Genomic DNA, 18,843 nt, shown 5'->3' with positions numbered 1-18,843 from the left:
GACACATCCAAAAATATTTTTAAGGGCATGAAACTAAGGGAGATCAATGAATGGAAGAGTTTAATATGAACTCAGAGTTCCATGAGAGTTTTGAATAAGATAAGAATTCAAAGTCTTAAAATATCAATATTCAAATTTATTCTAGAAATAATTAAGAAAAAGCAGTACTGCTACAGAATATTGAATTAGCAGTAGAAAGTAACAAAATAAGAATATCATAGAATGTAGAGAAGAGAAGCAAGAGATGAAATAGAAAGAGATCAAAATGATAGAGATATCTGGGTATTTTGGAGAAACAAACCAGAAGATATGCAATAATCAATGTATAAATGAAGAACATGTTACTGCATTGAATAAAATATAAATTTACTTATTGAAAGAGTTTACAAATACTGGACCAATTAATGAGAAAATAAGTACATATAAATATTGACTATCATGCTTGTTGGTTTGTTTATTTTATTTCCAGTGTTAAAATATATTAATCCTATAAGAACTGATACAGGGAAAAATAAAACAAATTAATTTTCACAAGGGAAACAGAGTCAGCTAAATGTTTCTTTCATCAGTACTTCATCATCAGAAGATGATGAAAAAATGTCTGCAGAATTTTGAGAGAATAAAGGTTGCAAAACCAGGTTTCTATACCCAGCCAAATTTGTACTCAACATCGCTGTATAAAGGGAATATGTAGACAGTTTTAGTTACACAAGAAATTGTATACCTTTTTAAAAAATCAAAGCTATATTTAACTGAAAAGTTTAGAAGCATATGTGCCAAATGTTAACCATTGATATTCATTGCATAGAGGGATGACAGATGACTGGCACTTCTTTATTCTTTTTTAAATTGCTATTTCCATTTGAAATTGAATATAAATTTATATTTTATTTCCAAAAATAAAACTATTTTTATTTTTAAAAGATACCAATTAAGCACTTTATAGCAATGTAGAAATTATATTACTACACAATCCTCATCTTCAGAATTTATTTAATATTGCATAATATGGTAATATGCACAAGGGAAACAAATCAGTTCAGATTTAAGGCTTATTGAAATTGTACTTGATCTTTAAGAGATTAAAAGTAAAGTCTACCCAAGGTAAAGTCGTCATGCTAAAACATAACTGAAGCCCTACTTAAGTAAAGAGAGCTCTGTATAGATTATGATGAAGTATCTGACTTTTAAGTTCTTAAAAATTTTTAGAGGGAGTTTTCTTCTTATCTGTAAATTATATGGATGTAACCTGAACACAATTAGGTTGAGCTTATCACCAAACCTCCATGGAAGATGGTTTTAAGCATGTTTCCTCTAGTAATTAACGTACAAAACACTGATTGTTTGCAACCTCACTCAAATTTTAATATCTTTACTGATTTTTGCTGTGCATCTATGCCTTTGTAATATCTTGTAAAATTGTATTTGGAAATTTTAGCATATCTTCTATGTATAGCCTATAAAATCTTCAGCCTAGAAAATGTTTCTAGAAAGAGCAGAGTAATTTAAACACTACAACATTTCACCATAATTTTACTCATGTTGACTACAAAATTGAGGGAAATGTTTTATATATCATAATAAAGACAAATGCCTCTCAAAAATATGTCAGTTCATTCTGAATTTCTAATTTTCTAAATACTGTGTTTAAAACCACATTTTATCTGTATTTGAATGTCATAGCAATAAAAACATTTTATATTTTTTCAGTCAGAAATCTGAAAAGAAACAAACAAACAAACATTTTTATATAAAACCTTTTCCTCCAGGGCATACTTAATATGTTCTTGCCAATTTTGCTGTTTTTATAAAACAGTTTTAACCTCAAGAAAACTTTATTATTTAACAGCTAAATACTTAATATTTACTAATAAAATACAGCAGAAATTCTAACACTCTATGGCTTTGTGAAGATAGATTCAGGGCCAAACATATATATATGTATTGTGGATCGACAACAGTCATTCCAAAATGCAGCCAAGGTGGCTTAAAATTTATAATTGCTGCTCTGAAGACCTTCACAAAGGTGCTTTAAAACTTAATATTTCTCACCTGTCATTACACATTTCTTTTGATATAAAATCAATATATTTCTCACTTTCTGAATATTATTTTTAATGTTTCCACATAGGTCTAAAGTCCTTTCATAGTTTACTGAAATGTATTCTAGCTTATTCAAATATATCATTATGTCAATTCTCCAGTTTAAATCAAAGTTATGCACCTTGAATTGCTTGATAATAATATCTATTTATTCTCCTGAAAAGAAAAAGTGGAATGGTGCTGAAAAGAAATGAGGAAAAAAAAAAAGAGAGAGAAAATCAAGATATTTAGCTTATATTTGGCATTAGGAAGAATTTATTTGATAGTATCTGCTGATGCTTACATAATGTCCATTCTCCCATTTTCCTTATTAAAAGGCACCTAGATTGATGTGTCCAGCAGAAAGTTACATTTTTCGTATCTCCTTTATAGGGAAACAGTGTACATATAAAAGCAGAAGTTGTTGGGTGGGGAATCCTGTTTTGTGATTTAGATAGTTGAGGAAGTCATGCTAAATAAGGATGCTGACATGGAAAGATGGAAAGAACTTAGACTCCAGATGATTCTGTGAAACTGCCATTTCAGCCCTGAACTGTGTACCTCTACTTTAGTAGGTCACTGTTATTTCTAGATTTTGAGCTAGCAGTTAAACACAATTCCTAACTCACTTAAGAAATAATCTTAACCCTTAGTAAGTACAATATGATTATAGTCCAGTCATAAAATGCTTTTGGTTATTCTATTTTAATTGTGTTAGTCATTATGCACACTCATCTCAAGAGGCTTTTCTAGAGATAACTACTTACACATTTTCTTTCACTCTAAATATTTTCTGAACAGCCAGTCTTTAAGGCCTTAGAATTCAGTAGTATATATTTTAAAATGTATATGTTGAGTTAAATTGCTCAATAATTTTTGTGTAATCATGACTAATAAATTAATGATGATAAAAAGCCACAACATAATTTTAAAATTTTAAACTTATATTTCAATTTAGTTATAGAGCTAAATATGCACTTTAATGTTATCTAGAATTTCCCTCCTTCGAATGGATATTTCAATATGAGGATTTCTCTATAGTTATCAAAATACACATTGTGTAATTCTTTTACAAATTTATCTAAGCAGATACTGTCTCTGTTTTTGATTAAACACATTTCTATTAAGAATCCTCGTATAGCAACAAATGTATGAGAGCTTGTCTCAGACCAAGGGAGTTCATGTTCTTTCCAAATTGTGTGGTAAAGAGTATATGACAACCATTCTAGTTATAAGTTTAATTTTGTTTGCTATTTCAATTTTTCTAAGAGATGATCACCAATTGTATTTTATTACTTTCTAACTGGAAAAAAAAACGTGTGAAAACCCCAAATCTACATGAACTAAAATCTTGAAAATGTAATGAAAGCAATGCAACAGCATTAGCCATCTTCTGGAATCAGCTTTATCCAGACACTCGTCAAGAATGCTATCATCACCTGGGATTTTCTCTTAAGAACTCAAAAAACAAAACCCACCTGCAAATACCAGTTCTTCTTACTTTAATTTAAAACTATGCTTGGAAATGAATCCATTAAAAATGATAGAGTGGTTTTGAAATAAATACTTAATTATTTTGAGATCTTATGAGATGTAAGTAGCTTTGGAAATGTTGGCAGGAAACACATTTCCAAAGCTACTTTCCCTCACATAGAGACATCTAAATCAATATGAGAAGTTTGTCTTCTTTTTAAAATAGAGTTCACAATTAACACACAGAGGTGTTTTATGCTTCCTTTTTTGAAAATATTTTTCTGTTCAAGATGTTAAGGTCAGAATCACCTTTGAAAACTACCAGTTGGTTATTTCTACAACAGGAGAGGTCTTTGGCCTGTTGTAACATCTATCCTTTCTGATGACAATGATTTTGCTGTTCTGAAACAGACACAGTGTCACTTTGTATTAGATGGGTTTTCAATTTCAAGTGATCAAGAGAATTGACTTTCAACAAGATTGAATAGCTCACCTTTTGGCTAAAAGACATTGTTTTACTAACACTTAACTCTTGTTTTCCAGCAAATATATGAGCTATCTGCCAATGGGAAAATATTGAATATCTTCAAATGTGGAGAAAAGGGAACAGGTGATTGGGGGCTGGGTTAGAAGGGTGCAGGGATTAAGCAAAGAAAAAATAAAAACTCATGGACACAGACAACAAAGAGTGAAGTGATTGCCAGAGGGAAGGAGGGGTGGGAGAGGTAGAAGGAGGTAAAGGGGGCATAAAAGGTGGTGGAAGACTTGACTTGGGGTGGTGAACACACAGTTACAATAAATAGATGATATATTGTAGAACTGTATACCTGAAACCAATATAATTTTATTAACTAATGTCACCCTAATAAATTCAACAAAAAATAAACTTAAAAAAATAAATAGCTCCTAGTAAACTCTAAAGCATAAATTCATGGTGGCATTAAAAAAAATTGTCCTCTAGTGCTAGATCACGGTTTTAAGGAGATTCCTGATGAGTGAACTGTAGATTCATATTTGTGCCTATATTTCATTTAAGTGTTCACTGGAAGGCTTTAATATATTCAAGTCCTGTTTTATTAAAAAAAGCACTCCTTGTGACCCAAAAAAGCAAAAACATGTACATCATATAATTTGACTAAAATAAAACAAACAGCCTGGCCAGGGTTGCTCAGTGGTTGAGTGTCGACCTATGAATCAGGAGGTCATGGTTCAATTCCTGGTCAGGGCACATGCCCTGGTTGAGGGCTTGATCCCCAGTGTAGGGCATGCAGGAGGCAGCCAATCAATGTTTCTTTCTCATCATTGATGTTTCTATCTCTCTCTCCCTTCCCCTTCCTCCTTGAAATCAACAAAAAAAATTTAAAAAATATAAAAATAAAATAAAACAAGCACTCGATGTGTTATCAATTCTTAAGAGAAAAAGAGGCAAGCATCAGTTAAAAAGAAACAGCAAATTAAAAGTTATAGACTGGAAAATAATGGTAAAAGTTTAAAAGTTTGCTGGTTATGTTATCATTTTAATGGAAATCTGATGGAAATTCATAGCCATTATATGCCAAGTAAATCTGCAAATATTATTCCTTTTGCTTATTCTTGGAAATATGTATGCTCATGTTCTCTAGGGAGAAAACTTTTCCCACATAAGAAACTGCTCAGTTTATATGGAGAACATGTTTTTACTTTTTTCTCACCATGATGCCTTCTTTATTAACAGCCTTACCTGAACTTAAAAAAAAACTAGAATTAAAGTGTTTGCAATTTTTCCTCTCATCTTTTTCATATGGGATTTAAAAGCTGTCCTTGATCTTGTCTCCTTAAAATATGAATAAAATTATTAACTAGCTTTTTAAAAATAGCCCTAGTTCCACTATGAGTGGCTTTAATTTTTAAAATCATTCACTATGCAAATTGGGGTGAACATATACATTCAGAGTTCAACTGAGCTATTACAACAAAAACAATTCTTTCATGTCTCTGGAAGTCACTTTCTTCTTTTTCTTTTTCCTTATTCCACTTTTCCAAAGAATGAATGCCAGTGCCCATTTGGTCTTCTAATATTATATTCTTACTACATAAGTAATAATGCTCACAAAATCAACTGTGGCTCTTCCTGACCTTTTCCAAATTTTTTCATCCCACAAATATTTTTTCCAGCTTCTTTTTAAATGTGCAAGCCTCATGTCGAGGATCCACTGAGGAGTCAAGGACAGGACTTGGCCTCCAGGACCCTGCCTGGTGCTGGGTGAGCAGGTGATTTCAGTGCACACTCAGGTGTAACTATCTGATGGTAGAACCTGTGTCTGTCTTGTTCTCTGTCACCTCCCTGTTTTAGTTTCCTTGTGCTGCCATAACAATTTACCACAAAGTAGGTAGCTAACAACAAACAAACAAAAACAAAACACACCCACACACAAAAAAGAAACATTTTCTCTCACATTCTGGAGCCAAAATCCTGAAATCAAGGTGTCAAAGGTCCTCCCTCTGAGGGCTCTCAGGAAGAGTGTTTCCTTGCCTCTTCCACTTTCTGGTGGTCCCCTGTGTTTCCCCTCTTCACCATCCCATCACCTTTCTCCTCCTCTTCCTTCTCTTCTTCACCCACACCTCCCTCTCTCTCTTTGCCTTCCCCACGTTCACCTTCACTTCCAGCGTTGCCTCAGGATCTAGATTTCTGAGCCTCATTATTCTGTGAGCAGCTGCAGAGAGGCATCCCCTAGTCAAGGACCATCACGCCCCTCAACACTTCCATGCAGATCTATTGGCCGCATCAATCTCCCTTCTCAAGGCAAATCAACTTTATAGACATTAACTTCTTCCCCCTTCACAGAAAATGGGGTACTTCAAGGCCCCCACAGGGTTTCACTGGCTCTGCAAGGAGTCCACTTTCGCTTGTTACGCATGTCATCAACGAAGTCATATTTAAAGGCTGGTCCTGAGGGGAATAGCATGTGGAAGGAGGGCGGGAGGATACACGCAGGCCCTTGGGGGCAATTATATAAAGGTTGCTTAGTTGTTCCTTTTTCCTCAACCAGTGCTCTCTAGAAAACCTCTTTGGGTGGAGGAAATTCTTTAGAAGCTGCTGGCTTAGTGAAGCTGGCGACTGATGTGTTTTTAAAAATAATAATTTGGCATGATTGTAGAGATATACTCAACATCTAGGTTGTCCATCACCCTCTTCTCTTGTGGCTGTGCAAGTGGCCAGAGAGTTTGGATACTGCACTCACACACCTTCTATTTGTACTACTTGGTTCTTTTTGCCAGACTCCTCTATTCACCCCTTAGTTCTCAGCAGAACTGCTGTGGACTGTCAAACCCGCTTTCCCAGCTTTCTCATGGATATGATGAGTGATGCAAAGGTGAAGGGCATATGGCTCTGGAGGTCCAATAGACAAGGCAAGACTCCAGACTAACTTTGGCTGCAGATTCCCTTGCTTCAGCTGACTGTGTAAGGATGCATACAGGGCACTGACAGAGAAGCAAAAGCAGATATCCTGTCATAAATCCAGTTACTCCTTCATTTAGTCCACTTCATTATCACCCTTGCTCTCAGGTTCTACTGTAGGTGCTAGGTGATATGTTTCTTGCATCTTCTCCTGGCTGAGGCCCCAAATGTGCAGGGTGCCCATTAAACTGCAGCCCAGGCCCTCCTTGTGGCAATCTTCCCGGGGGACTATAGTCTTTCCAATTATTTATTTGGCTGCTACCCACAATGAGAAAACTAACTCTGGTTGTAAATGGACTATATATTATTCACTCTCCCCATGTCATTAGGGAAACTTAATGCACTCAGCATCTCATCACCATTCTAGAGATGAGATCAAGGATGTGCCCAAGGTACCACAGCTGGTGAGTAGCAGAACTGAGAAGCCAACATGGGAAGTCTGACTCCAAGGCCCAAGATTTTACCCTTTACTCTGCTGCTGCTTTCAAATATACTAGCTGTACTCTTAATGGCTCTGTTGCCAAAAGCACCTCAATCTTGAGTCAATAATTGAACAAGACTTTAAAGAAGTTAACAGCAGTCAGAAGACTCTAGTTCTATTCCTGATTTTAAATGAACTTTGCAAATCTCAATTGACTAATTTGTGGGTTCCATTTCCCTCAGCCACTCAACTGTTAGAAGCAATTAGAAATAACTTTCAGTATAGATTATCATAAAATGATCATCAACAAGGTAGACACATCTAATTCCATTATATAATATTTTATAAGTCAGAAAAGGAAACTTGCTTATACTAACCTAAAGGTTAGTATATTGTTAAAAAGCTGCTACAACTCTGAAGTAGTGCTTTTGTTTGCCCAGGAGGTAGAGAAACATGTATGTACAACATAGTATAGAACTAAGGAATCAACATGAAAATTTAATTCTGTTCTTTTATTTCTCATCTTACAGACTGGAAAATGAGCTCCCTGAATAACTGAGAACTGACTCTGAAATATGTACCATCATTCTTCCCTAGAAGGAGGGGATGTTATAATGGGATGATCTATAAAAGTACATTAAACTAATTAGGAAAAGGATTATGGTCTACATTTTCTTCCTAGTATTAATGTGAGACTATTAACTAAAATATGTTAATAGCAAAATAAAATATATAGCCACATCTCAATCCATCAGCTATAATGCCAAACAGACATAACATATGGAAATAAAAATCTAGTATCATGTTCCGTAGGTATTTAAGGATAACTCTTTTCCACAATTTGCTATTAATATGGCACAAAATTATTCAGAAACTGATAAAATGCCTTTAAAGTTGTATTGCTAATGAAGAATATTTATAATCTTTTTTTTTCAAAATCAGCACATGATTTTCAATAGGATTATTTTAATATTTGTATATTTGTTTTGCAAATGTGAAGACTTTTTTTCCATGGGATTGTCTATTAAGATTATGTCCTATTTCTGACATAGCTGAATACATTGTTAATATATTAGTCATACCCCAAAAATGTATCAATATCATATGCTGATCTATAATAATAAAAGCATAATATGCTAATTAGTCTAGATGTCCTTCCAGACGTCCTTCTGGACGACCTTATGGATGAAGCCAGGGTTGCGAGGAAGCTCGGATCCCGGGTGCCTGCCAGCAGCTGGAGGGAAGCATGGGTCCCGGGTACCAGAGGGAAGCCGGTGCCAGCAGCTGGGGGAATGAAGGCCTACTCATGCATGAATTTCTTGCATTGGGCCTCTAGTTTTTAATAGTAACCAATATTTCTGACTTTCATCTTGTTGCTAAACTACTAAATTAATGTTTTCATTATTTTCTACTTTTACAAACCTTTTCATTTCATTTAGATATGGATTTACACAGTACTTTGAGATGGTAGCTTTTGTTTCTTTCCTCATTATGTCCAGTTGGAAAAGCTTCAGATAGATACAGATGGGGATCCAAACCTTGGCCCCACCAAAGTGATTGTGGACAGTTACTTAGCATCTTTGGTCCACTACCCTTGTCAATATAGTGATGACTATACCTATTATTGCAAAGGATTGCTGAGAAGATCCAATGAGGTAACACATTTAAAACACTGAAAATGCCAGGCATTTAGTAGGCACTTACCAAATGAGGTTTTCCTTGGCTTTGCCCCTGTAGGCTTACCCCTGTGTCTTTGTGTAACAGGCCCTGTGATCTGACCATAGAAGACTGGGAGCTTGACAACCTTTCTAATTATTCCTCTAGTTATTCCTCCTTCTCTTTTACCCTCCACTGGCTCCTTGAATATGAAATAAGCCTTGGTCTTTTCCAGTGTTTGTTTGTTTTTTTTAATCTTTCCAATGATAAGATAACTCGTTTTCATTAAAACTGTGTTTTATGTGCCATTCCCAATAATGTGTGAATAAAATTTTCTGCTTCTATCATAAAATTTGTGAGCTCTTCAAATCTATTTATTTGGCTTAGACTCACAGACCCTCTCTCAACTTGCCCATTAGTGAGGATTGATACCATCTGCTATGGGTAGGGTTGCCCTGGCAGCATCGCATCACTTGGCTTTCTCAGGAATCACTCTGTCTTTGTAACCAGACGATTTTCATATGGAGGTGAATAGTCAAACCAGGAAAAAATAACTCATTACTCATTTTGGGGGAGGCACATTTTGAGGACTTTTTTTTTTTTTTTTTTTTTTTAAGAAAAAAGTGTTAGACCATGTTAGGTTTAACCACCAAAAAATGTAGTAGACCATGTTAACATGTTTGTTTGCTTTTCTTTAATTACCAAGAAAGCATTAGACCATGTTAGCATTAAGGATTTAAAGAAAATACTGCTTATAGATAGATTGGCATGTGTACCTATATGAGGTATATTGTCTCTTCCTTTCTCTTTCTCTGCATACACATATTTATTTCTATGTAGGTTCAAAATAACTATTCTTTTTATTTTATTATTAAATGTATTGGGGTGACATTGTTTAAAAAACTATTAGATAGGTTATGGGTATACAATACTTTAACACATTATCTGTATAGTGTATTGTGTATTCCTCACCCAAGTAGGACTTTTTTTTAAGTTTGTCAGATATTCTGGTTTGTAAACAATAATATGAATATGTATTTCCCAGATTATATTATATAGGAGAAGGAAGAATTTAGGCAGCATGTTGTAAAGACTAGGTATCAGTTGCTTAATTGCTAGCTTATTATAAGGATTAGGATCATCACTACTTAATCATTCCTTTTTAAATTCCTTCTTTGGCAATCACTACTCCTGACCCTCACCTGTTGTGCTTGAGGAAGGACATGCCAATGGGAAACCTGATTAAAGTCCCAAAATCCATTATCAGATCTACCAATGGACTACACTGGTTGACGCACTGTAACCCACAGGTCAATTCCAGCGTGCTACTTGCTCTGGAAAAAAGTTTCCTGGGGACATAATCACACTCCTTCATTCACAGACTGTGCATGGCTGCTTTTGTGCTACAGCCACAGAGCTGAGTACTTTCTATGATGATGTGAGGACTGCAAAGCCTAAACTATTTATCATTTGGACCATTGAGAGAAAAAAGTTTGTTGATCCCTAATCTAGATAGTAAAATTGGAGAACATTTGCTCATAGGTACCCATTACACAGAAGGCCTTTTTCTGTTTTGTGATCCCCTCCTGGGGAGACCTGGCATTGTGACTTCCAAGACTGTAGCAGTGTTGACAGATCTGGGTGTATGACCAAGGCACTTGACCTCTCCAAGCAGTTCCTCATAGTGGGTGGTCAGTAACTTTCACTTTTCCTCCTTTTCTACAAGGAAGCTTTATGGTGAAAATATAAATGTGTAAGCGCTGCTGATATGGGAAGTAAAAGATTTAAGATGTCAGAGGCATGTCTTTCAGTACCTCCAAGCAGGTTAGCCATTTTTAAGGTCCAGCACTAAGCTACCGTACATTTCCTTGCATTTAGTCTTTAGACATTTAAGTAACACTTCTCTTTCTGATGATGCTCAGCTAAATTTGGAATGTCTTTTTTCTTTTCTATTTCCACCTCATCCATTCTCCTCTAATACTTGCTACCTTTTGTCTGTTTCTTGATACCTTTTAATGTATGTTTTCTAACATTATTTTGATATTTTCCACATAAAAAGAGACCTCCATTTTACATGCTAGAGCACTAACCTGCGAGTACCCCACGTTGGGCTGTCAGTTGCAGGTGTCCCCACCACGTCCCATATGGTTCAGGGTTCAGGGTTCAGGTTCAGGGTTCGGGCTCTGGAGGAGGCTGCACACAAATGAAAGAGACTAGACAAGAAAATATTAATTTGGGAATTGGGGGCCAAGCCCAAGAGAGGACTAGCTTTGCTCTGGCCTTGCCATCCTTTTGATTCAGGTCTGGGGTACACCCATAGCCAGGCAGGCAATTCCAGTAATAGCTCCATGATAGCCCATCAGCAAGGATTTACATAAGACTAAAAGGTGGAAGTTGCTTCAGCTCCCTTTGTCTCCACCAAACAGTGGGTGTATGACTCTGACCCTTGCCAGAGCCTCAAGGTTGACCAGCCTTCCGGGTTCCTTGTCCATACCTTTCTGCTAGTGAAGGCAATGGACAGCTTCCAACATCTCCCCTGTTTCTTTTCCTTAAAAAATCTTGCATCTGCAGACTAGAAATAAACATATGGGAACAAAAATGAGACAAGCAATAGTAGTTATGCTGAGAGGCAAATGAATCAGTCTGTAGTGAGTTTCTTTCTGGGCCAATAGTTTTTTGAGTCCCAATTTCAATGTCCAACAGTTTTGAGTCCCAATTTCAATGTCCAATAGTTCCTTATGTGTACATGCCAGCAATGATATGCTAGTTCTGGATGGTGGGCAAACGGTGGCAATGCAGGTCCGACCCTCTCTGGTTTGGTCCTGGGCAACCTGCAGCAATGCACAGCTGCTGACTGCTAGCATGGCAAGGCGTCTTCAGCATCTTCCATCTCTGGACTGTTTCTCCTCTGTTCTTGGGGGCCACTGTTATCTCTGTGGCTAGAGCAGTCCTATCAGTTCCTCTCTGGGATCCGTTGTTGCAGGAATCCACATGGGCTTGGAGTTTTCTGGAAATATACAAATATATTTTCAACCAAAGGTTAATAAAGAAATCGCCGAAACTGGTTTGGCTCAGTGTATAGAGCAGGGGTGGGCAAACTTTTTGACTCGAGGGCCACAATGGGTTCTTAAACTGGACCGGAGGGCCGGAACAAAAGCATGGATGGAGTGTTTGTGTGAACTAATATAAATTCAAAGTAAAGGAGCGGAGGTGAGAGCAAGAGAACCGGATAGAATAGCCGGATCCGGCCCGCGGGCCGTAGTTTGCCCACGGCTGGTATAGAGCGTCAGCCTGCAGACTGAAAGGTCCCAGGTTCAATTCCAGTCAAGGGCACATACCTTGGTTGCGGGCACATCCCCAGTGGGAGGTGTGCAGGAGGCAACTGATCGATGTTTCTCTCTCATCGATGTTTCTAACTCTCTATCCCTCTCCCTTCCTCTCTGTAAAATATCAATAAAATATTTTAAAAAATAAATAAAATTTAAAAAAAGAAATCTTTTCTATAAATTTGGACTTTGGATCCTTTTTCATTTTTTGCCCAAATGATTTTCCTTTGGCTTATTTTGACACCATGTGTGTTCATGTGTGTCTTGCTATTAGTATTACAAGTGAAAATTAATTTTCCAAAGTAAAAATTTTCTTGATGTAATTTACTTACAGGATATTATTTCTTATAGGATATTATTCTACTATCCCCCTTTTTTGACTTAAATATTAGGAGGCTTTTGGAAATTTTACAATGCAGTCTTGATAACTTTTAATTTTTTGTACAGAAATATGATTGCTTTGGATTCATTGCATGTTAAGCAATTTTACTATGAGATGAACCATCAGTAAAAAAATCAGTTAATACTTCAGGAACAGCTTTTTGTCTAGTACAATTAAGTTTTCTTGAATATTCACTTATTTCAATTAGCCAATTTAAATTAATCTGAAATAAAGCTTATTTTTTAACTTTAGTTGTCCTAGGTTATGGACAATAAATGACATTAATTGAATTTCTGTAACTAGTCTTTGAGTAACATAACATAAACTTCCTCAGGTAGGCAAAAAGAAATTTATTTACCTTCAGTTTATGAGGCCAAATATGTTGACTTTCTTTTTTTTTTTTTTTTTTAAATATATTTTATTGATATTTCACAGAGAGGAAGGGAGAGGGATAGAGAGCTAGAAACATCGATGAGAGAGAAACATCGATCAGCTGCCTCCTGCACACCTCCCACTGGGGATGTGCCCGCAACCAAGGTACATGCCCTTGACCGGAATCGAACCCGGGTCCTTTCAGTCCGCAGGCCGACGCTCTATCCACTGAGCCAAACCGGTTTTGGCGACTTTCAATTACAGTTCTTCAGATGTTTGAAGGAAACCTCTCTTTATTTCCTTCTAAAATAATTTTCAGGCTACAGAAAGTTTCATTTAAAAACATTGTCTTTCTTTACACCAAGCTTTGACAGAAAAGATGGTTTGTTTATTCTCATAATAAACAAGGGAAGAGCAAACCAAAATCCCTAAAAGATACCATTCAAAATTATATTGCAGACAAACAGAAATCTCACTAGCTGATTCTGGTAGCTTTATTAGAATTCAATTGTTTATAAAAATATTGGCTTTTCACATAACTTAATTTATATAAGACCTTGATTATATTTTTAAAAAGCTAATTTATAAAGTAATTAAAGTAGGCATTTTTATTAAAAAACAAAGCAAGTAAATTTAGTAAATGTTTATGTCTGATTCACAAGGTGCAAACGTTGCCCCACCTCTAGACTATTTAAAAATGCAGGCGGCTATGGGTTTTTTGTCATTTTAAATTTCCTCTGTTGGATTTAAAGAAATATTTAGTTACTTATTTTGCCCTTCTTAGAGACCAAAACCTTCATAACACATAAGTAAAATATAGTTATTAATTTTTATTTGATAAATCTTTCCATGCGATTTGAAGTATATTAGATCAGTTTAATTTCAAAAATTTTTCCTTTAAGAAGAGAAAACAACTTCCTGAAAACATTTCAGTGGCCATGAAAATGTCTTCAAATTTATCCCTCAGCTAAAGCCTTGAAATTTTAACTTGGGAAAAAACCATCAAATATATATATATATATATATGTGTGTGTGTGTGTGTGTGATTTAAAGATTATAATACTTTTTATAATTATCTTAAGATATCAATTAAATTTAAACTGGTTTTTGTATTAAAAATTTCATTTGGGATCACAGAATTAATCCTTCTTATTTAATTGGACCAATAAGCAACATATTTTGAATTCCTAATTGATATATCCTCCCTCCCTGCAACTGGTGGGAGGAGTTATGACATAACTGGCGTCTACTCTGGGACATCCCTGAGACATTCAACCACCAATCAGCATGTGCCGAGTGCCCTGGGCCCCACCCCTTCCCATTCCGCCCTTGTCCCAACCCCTTCCTGTTCTTCCCCTCAAAAGGCATGTTCCCCACTGCACGTGTTGCTGTCTCTCCCAGTCTGCGAGGCAGCCCAGCTGAGGTCCCTCCTTCTCCTCCTCCCCCTCCTCTAATCCTGGTCTTTCTACCCTCCTCTGTAATAAATCTCACTCATTAGTGCAGAATAAACCTCCTCTTTAACATGCCTTGGTCCCCAACTCCCGTTTCCTGTGCCTCGAACCTTATATCTGGTGCCGAAAACCCGGGTGGGTGCGTGCACCCCATTTGACCTTTCAAGGTCCGGGGTGCCCCCCCCCTTCTTCTCTCCTCATGGCTCAGGACCCTCAGCCTTCTACCCCCGGCTAGGCAGCTTCAGCAGTAAGTCCCAGCCTGTGCTAATACCTGGCGGTTTTTCCAGCATCTCTGTCCGTAAACTGAGGCCCCCATCAGAGATTGCTTTCTGGACATAGCCCTCCGGGCCCCTCCAGGAGGGGTTCCAAACCTGGGGAGGCAGCAAAGACGTTCCTGCCCCCCTCGGTTCTCTGGCCTTTTGGCCTCCGTCCAGACCCCAGGAAGTAGAGGAGACATCTACTTTCCCTCGGGTTCCCCGTTCGTAGCCTTGGCTCAAAGACTGGGATGCTGATCCTTGGCCTTCACTATCCGACCCCATGAATTGGAATGGGCAATCAAAAATCTAAACCTGATCCAAAGACACTTCTAGGGTGTCTCCTCACCAATCTGGCTACTTCTGTAACGTGGCATGGCCTCAGTATGAATTAGAATGGGTCCAGATGACCCAAAAGCAGGACTTAACATCCTCACTGACCTCAGTAATTTCTGCTGGAAAGCCGGGAAGTGGCCCGAGGTCCCATACATCCAGGCCTTTTTCTATGTGCGCTCCCATCCCTCCCTCTGCTTCTTCTGTTCCACAGCCCACGTTCTCCTAGCTCGCGAGAAACCCCCTCAAACCAGTCCTCAGCCCCTCTCTCTGTCTCTGACTCTTTCAACCCAGCTGCTCTTTCATTTTCACCCCTCCTGCTTCCGCCGCCCCACTTTCTGCTCCCTCTCTTCATCCTCCTTCTTCGCCGTTGCTGCCCCTTTCCTGGCTGCTGCAGGTGCCACCATCGCCACCTCAGACCAGAGGCCGCCACGCAGTGCGAGAGCCACCCGCCTGCCATCCCACCAGCCGCTCCAAACAGCAAAGTGAGATTTCTGTTTTGGTTTGCTCTTCCCTTGTGTATTGTGAGCAGCCGCCCCTCTGGCCACATGGCCTGCCGTTCCCATGGGGGCCGTCATCTTAACATGGCAAGTCCTGCCCCTCTCTGGCCACATGGCCTGCCGTTCCCATGGAGGCCGCCATCTTGAAATAGCAATTCCAAACCCTCTCTTTAAATAGTTACTGAGACCTCCCACAGCCCACCCCCGCAGGCCCGGCCTGGTGTGGCTGCCCACTGCCACACTCCTCCTCCTCCTCAGGCCCACGGCCTGCCGCCTGCTCAGCCACCCTCTCCCCTAACGCCTTCTCAGACCCAGGTCTGAGACCCAGTGAATACAGCCTTTAAGGTTTTAATGCCCGTGAGGAGCAGGCAGAGTAAGGCCACCTTCGACAAAAGGTGAATCTGCAAACTCTAGCCTTGGTAAGCAGCTCTGAGGCCGACGGCAGCTATGCATGGTCCGAAGGGGACTGTGCGTGGTTGGGATGCAACGAGAGGATGAACGCCACCTGGAAGATGCTTCAAGTGTGGAAATGAAGGCCACCGGGCAAAGCAGTGCCCCAGCCCCTAGCTCCAACCAAGCCCTGCCCAGCGTGCAGTAAAAGTGACTGCCCCTGGAAAAGTGATGGGCCCTCTGCGTCTCAGCACAGAGGGGCCGCCCTTCCAGGTCATGACCCGCCGCTGGCCATGACTGAAGACTGGTTGAAGACTGAAGATGCCCAGACTCGATGACCACTATCACCCTCACCGAGCCCAGGGTAACGCTCAAGATAGTGGGTAAGCTGTTCTCCTTTCTGGTCGATATGGGGGCTACCTTCTCTGTCCTGCCATCCTTTTTCTGGGCCACTCTTCCCTTGCACGATCTTGGTCATGGATATTGATGACAAATCACCCTTTAATGCTCTGAAAACTGCTCTGGCCTCAGCGCCTTCTCACCCCACACCCTCCCCCACTCCACCCTCCCTAGAGAACAACTTTCTTGCTGGCACAGGCTTATCAGAAACTTAGATCTTTATCTCTAGGAAAAAGTGGCAGTTTTAAATTCAAGCGGTTAGAGGCCTGGAAACAGGCTTCAGGGCCTGTTCCCTCCTCCCCCTGCCTTTTCTAAATATTTTAAATAGCGCCGAAACCAGTTTGGCTCAGTGGATAGAGCGTCAGCCTGCGGACTGAAGGGTCCCGGGTTCGATTCCGGTCAAGGGCATGTACCTTGGTTGTGGGCACATCCCCAGTGGGAGGTGTGCAGGAGGCAGCTGATCGATGTTTCTCTCTCATCGATGTTTCTAGCTCTCTATCCCTCTCCCTTCCTCTCTGTAAAATATCAGTAAAATATATTTTTTTAAAAATATATTTTAAATAGCATACAATACTGAAACATTAATTGCTAGACATGCTTAGAAATATTTAATGGAGGGTATGTTGAAAGAAAGAAAGAAGTTCTAAAGTTAACTATTGACAAGAACTGTAAAAGGACCCACTCACTTAGATGGTCCTGCCCCAGGGGTTCAGAGACAATCCTCATCTGCTTGGCCAGGCCTTACCCAGAGACCACCGACAATGCTCGTTAGAACCCAGCACTCTTCTCCAGCAACCCTTACAGATCTTCTCCACCCATAGATAACAGGATCTTCTGTCCCATCGATCCTTATCTCTCCTTGCCCCCTCTCACATGCAGGAACTCCATCTCCTGTTCCTCGAGAGTCCTGACATCTCCCTAACCCAGTCCCCAGCCCTGAACACGGCCACTCTCCTTCCTGCTGCCTCCACCCAACCTGCGGCAAAGCACTCCTGCCCTGAGGTCGTCAGAGGCCCTCACTCAACCTTGGGCGGGACTCTCAGATTTTCCTCTCTCTAATCCTGATTTAACTAAACTGCACATACCCTACCGCCCAGAATCATCGAGAGGATCAACAAACAAGATCGAGAGGATCAACAGCCTCCTTCAAAACCATCTAACTAAACTCTCTCTAGAACTTCGCAGCTCCTGGCTGAACCTCCTGCCCATGGCCCTGACCGGAATCCGGGTTACACCAAGGAGCCCCACCTTCTTAAGTCCTTTTTGAACTCCTATATGGGAGACCCTTCCCTACTGACCCTCCTCTCCTGCCTACTTATCTTCCATACCTGCCCTTACTCAGGCAACTGCTCTAGGAACATACTGACAGGTTTCAGCCCAGGCCAGAACCAGTCGACCAAGACTCCCGAGGACCAGCCCTCCAGCTGAGGGACTCAGCCCTCCTCAAGAACCTTACCCCCAGGTTGTATTTCAGCTCTGGGCCCAGAAAAGCAACAAAACCAGACAAGTGACACTGTGGCAGCCTCAGGACCAGCTTTTACCTCCCAAGTGACTCAACAGGATTGCTCTCGAGACTTCACCAACCGGAAAACACTCCCAGTTTTTCCACTCACTTACCCCATGGCTCCTCCTATCATTAGGCCCACTGGTATCTATTCCTTTAATTTTGCTCTTTGGCCCCTGTCTCATGCGCTGTTTCACTAGTTTTTTGCAGAACAGAATGCAGGCGTTCACCAACCAGAAAGTGGGAAGATACCCATCTGGCCTTGAATTCAGAACCTAGCACCAGAATCCTTGAGACCCCGGGTAGATGCCCCTAACGACACCCCCTCTCAGCAAGAAGTAGCTATGGAAAATGGACCTTCACCCCCTGACCTTGCCTGGACTCTCAATTTTTTTAATATCACCAAAAACCTGGAATGATAGATCCTCCCTCCCCATAACTGGTGGGAGGAGTTATGACGTAACCGGCATCTGTGCTGGGACATCCCCGAGACATTCAACCACCAATCAGTGTGTGCCGAGTGCCCTGGGCCCAACCCCTTCCTGTTCCTCCCCTCAAAAGGCATGTTCACCACTGCACATGTTGCTGTCTCTCCCAGTCTGTGAGGCAGCCCAGCTGAGGTCCCTCCTTCTCCTCCTCCCCCTCCTCTAATCCTGGTCTTTCTACCCTCCTCTGTAATAAATCTCACTCATTAGTGCAGAATAAACCTCCTCTTTAACATGCCTTGGTCCCGACTCCCGTTTCTTGCACCTTGAACCTTACACTAATTATTTCAGAAAACACAACATTTTATTTTCTCAAAAACAAATTTCTATACTTTAGGAATTTAATTACCACTATATAATTTCTCCCAATTTAATT

The 18,843-nt window shown here is 39.7% G+C and overlaps 1 protein-coding gene across 3 annotated transcripts in view; it reads right to left on the bottom strand.

The window, feature by feature from the left end:
* The window catches only part of HTR1B (5-hydroxytryptamine receptor 1B), a 131,517-nt gene that overhangs the window by 33,122 nt on the left and 79,552 nt on the right, over nt 1–18,843 (bottom strand). For all 3 annotated transcript variants that reach the window (XR_013960328.1, XR_013960329.1, XR_013960330.1), the window contains exon 3: nt 11,162–12,078. The gene's annotated coding sequence lies outside the window, so the exon portion shown is untranslated. The remainder of the gene's footprint in view (nt 1–11,161; nt 12,079–18,843) is intronic.

Source organism: Plecotus auritus, assembly GCF_963455305.1.
Source record: "Plecotus auritus genome assembly, chromosome: 4".
NCBI lineage: Eukaryota > Metazoa > Chordata > Mammalia > Chiroptera > Vespertilionidae > Plecotus > Plecotus auritus.
Note: the sequence above shows the minus strand (reverse complement) of the source record. Positions and strands in the feature narration are given on the sequence as shown.